The sequence below is a fragment of the Diabrotica undecimpunctata genome, chromosome 9 (assembly GCF_040954645.1).
Source record: "Diabrotica undecimpunctata isolate CICGRU chromosome 9, icDiaUnde3, whole genome shotgun sequence".
Taxonomy (NCBI): domain Eukaryota; kingdom Metazoa; phylum Arthropoda; class Insecta; order Coleoptera; family Chrysomelidae; genus Diabrotica; species Diabrotica undecimpunctata.
Window position 1 is genome coordinate 17,641,250 of NC_092811.1, and position 3,793 is coordinate 17,645,042.

Sequence of the window (3,793 nt, forward strand, 5' to 3'; positions counted from 1 at the left end):
TAATATCCTATCAACTCTTATTCCTTCTTCTACCTCATCTTTCTGCATAAATTTAATTATTTGCCCTTCCAAAGTTACCATTTTTTCTTCAAAATCTATCTTTACTTTCTTCTTTTCCAATTCATCATTTCCCATTAATATATCAACACATAAATCCTTGACAATAAATCCTTGCATATTAATTTCTTTATTAAGAATATTAATTTTAAAATTGGCTAGTTTATCAATTTCACCCAACTTCTTATTATTTGCACCAATAATTTTAATTTTTGGAATCTTTATTATATCTGATAGTTTTAATGTATTAAAAATAAAATTCTCCGAGACTAATGTACTTTCTGAACCACTATCTATCATAATTTTAATCATTTTATTTTTGGCCAAAGCATTTATATAAATTAAATTAATAGATTCAATAATTTTCTCTTCATCTAAAGAAATAAATTCAGAAGGTTTTTCATAATAGCAATGGCCTAACTTGTAATTCAGAAAGTTTACTGCACAAAATTTTGATTATTAGAATTGTCAGATTGTATCTGACCACTTGGATCTGATGTACTATGTCTTTCCCTACTATGACTTCTACTCACATTTTCTTGCCTTGTACGATTTCGTTCCCTGTCTTCGCAGCTCCTATTCCTTCGAACACAATTTACCTGTCTGTTATAGTTAGGTCGCTCTGTATTTCTTCTATTGTTAAAATCTTGTCTATTATTATTAGTACTGTTATTAAAATGTTGTCTATTATAATTAGTATTATTATTAAAATTTTGTCTATTATAACTAGTATTATTATTAAAGTTCTGTCTATTTGGATTAGTGTTAGTATTATTAAAATTTTGTAAATTATCACCATACCTAGTATTATTGTTATATGATTGTCTATATTGTTGATTATCATTTTTATTATATTGAAAAGTATTGTTGTTTTTTCTGTTGTTATTATTACTTGTCATATTGCCTCTTTGTATTCTTTGAATAAAATTAATAAAACTATCTATTGTTTGAATATTTTGTACAGTTACGGTTTGCACAACATCAGCATCAAAATGTCTAGATACATTTAAGACTGTTTCATCCTCTCTAAGTGGTGGTTCTAAATATTTTGCAACTGTTATCAATTTCAATGCATAATCTACCATATTTGATTTTAAATTTTGATTATACTTTCCAAAATATAGAATTTCTCTAAACTTTGTTTGCTCTAATTCACCCCAATAATAATTTAAAAATTTATTTTCAAATGTTTGAAAATTATCTAAATCATTCTCAATACTAGCAAACCAAGTTGCTGCATTGTCATTTAATGTCATTCTAATATAATCTTTAATATCATTAATATTATTCACAAATCTTAATTTATGTTTTAAACTATTTATGTATACTCTAGGATGCAAATTTTTTATATTACCAGAGAATTTAATCCCAGTCTCATTTGTTAAATTTAAATAAGGTCTCCCTATGTCTCTCATTTGTGAAATATCATCTATTCTCTGTTCCACATTTCTTATTTGATTACTATTTATTTGGATATTTTGTTGTATATCGTCTAATTTTTCTTCTGTGTTTCTCCTGTCTTCGTTAATTTTTACTTCTAAGTTACATTTCTGTAACTCTATTTTCTGTTCTATATCTATCTTATTATCTTGAATAATCCTCTTTACTTCTGTCCTCTCATTGTCTATCCTTTTCTTGTAGTCATTCCGTATACTTTTTATTTCATTTGCAACTTTTTTCTCTGCAGCTTCAAGTTTTTTATCCATTTGTTTTTCCATTTGTTTTACAATTTTATTATTATTATCTTCTATTTTCTTTTCTAATTTTCTATAATTCTCTTCCAATTTCTGTTCCATTTTTTTCATGTCTTCTTTGACTTCTTTTGAATTCTCTTCCAATTTTTTTATGTCTTCTTTGATTTCTTTTGAATTCTCTTCTATTGTCTTGTTCATCTGCATCATTAATGACATCAAAGCTGCCATATTGACATTTTCCTCTCTTTCTGGATTCATTTCTGCAGTATCTTGTGGAACTTGAACTAAACTCTCCTCTTGTATAGGTTGTGTTTCTACTTCCACATCTTCTTCATTCTTTTTGCTTCTTGTACCTTTCTTTCCTTGAGACATTTTGAGACTTTACTTGTTCAAATATAATTAAAAATAAAATCTATAATTTTTCCTTTCTACTGATAATTAATTTAATTATATGAGAGCACTTATCTTCCCAAACTAATTCTTTTAAATAGAGAGCCACCGCGTTGGGTGCCAAATTGTTATGATGTGTTTTTTGTTTGAATGATGAGCAATGAGTATTTTTAATAATATAATATATAGGGTTTTTATCGCGGTTCTCAAAGAATTAGCTTGTAAGTACTTTTTTAAATTATCTTTATTATAACTATTATGAAACACACATATATATCTAACCTAGTCAATGTAAATTTAAAATAAACTATCTTTAAACTGATATTCTTATAAAACTAATTAAATTCTATAGACAATCTAAAATTTAAACAAACTATCTTCAAAATTGAAATTGTTATGACACTAACTAAATTATATTAACAAATTTTTGTACCTTTCTTTCACTGAATGCCTAAATGAACTGTTTTCCACTATATATATTCTAATCACCACTGAAAGTCTTCGTACTTCGGTTATCCTTGTTTTTTGTGAAATTACTTTTTTCAATTATCAGCTTCTACAAATTTAAGATATATTTTTCTTCACCAGCATCTATACACCACCAACCAAACCAGCAAACAGCATTTATATTTATTCTTCTTTTCAATATACCAATATCCAATTATTATAAGTTGATTTATACTAATCTCCAACCACAATATAATTTAATTTCTTCCAATATACTTTTATAATCTTCAATAATTATTTGTGTATAATTATAAATGTGCATTAATTATATGCATAATTTTTAATCTTCATTTAACTCACTATATTAAACAATTTGACTATTTGTACCTGATTCTGTGACTCCAAATAATCTTTCATATTTCTTACTAAACTTTTCTGACTGACTTCTTGAAAATTCTGAACAATTTACTTCACTAAATGTGTCTAATAACTTTCATAATAAACTGGCCTGACTTCTGACTAAAAACTTCCAAAAACTGCCATCTTGAATCCAAATCACGGGTATTTATATGTTTTTGGATTTCTAGAACCATCTCGTAAGATATCATGTTCTAATTTGTTCTATCAAATACTTGTCTGAATTTTCTGGAACAAACCATTTCGCAAACATGGCCATCTCCGGAGATCCAGAGAATTCCATTCTTTTCTATTAATAATTTTGTTTACATTTAGGCTTTTCAGATCAGAATATATAATTAAATTAGTAACTAACACTCTAATTTAATAAAATACACATTTCAAACAATATATTATTATAACCCACTTTATATTCGTAAATATTCTTAAACGTCACTTCAGAGTATAAATATCTGTCAATCCACTGTATAGTTGGTTGCCTAAGCACATGGCTCACTTAAATCTATTTACAATATTAAAATACAACTTTTTACAATTATTATATGCTAATTTCTTAAACTACCCTCACATAAATAATTTTTATTAAATTCTCTAGTATATAACTTATTTAAAACAACCAAATATCTAATATTATGTAGTATATAACTTATAAATTATTTTCTATAAACCCTAATCGTATCAATATATATATATATATATATATATATATATATATATATATATATATATATATATATATATATATATATATAGGGTTTTTATCGCGGTTCTCAAAGAATTAGTTTGTA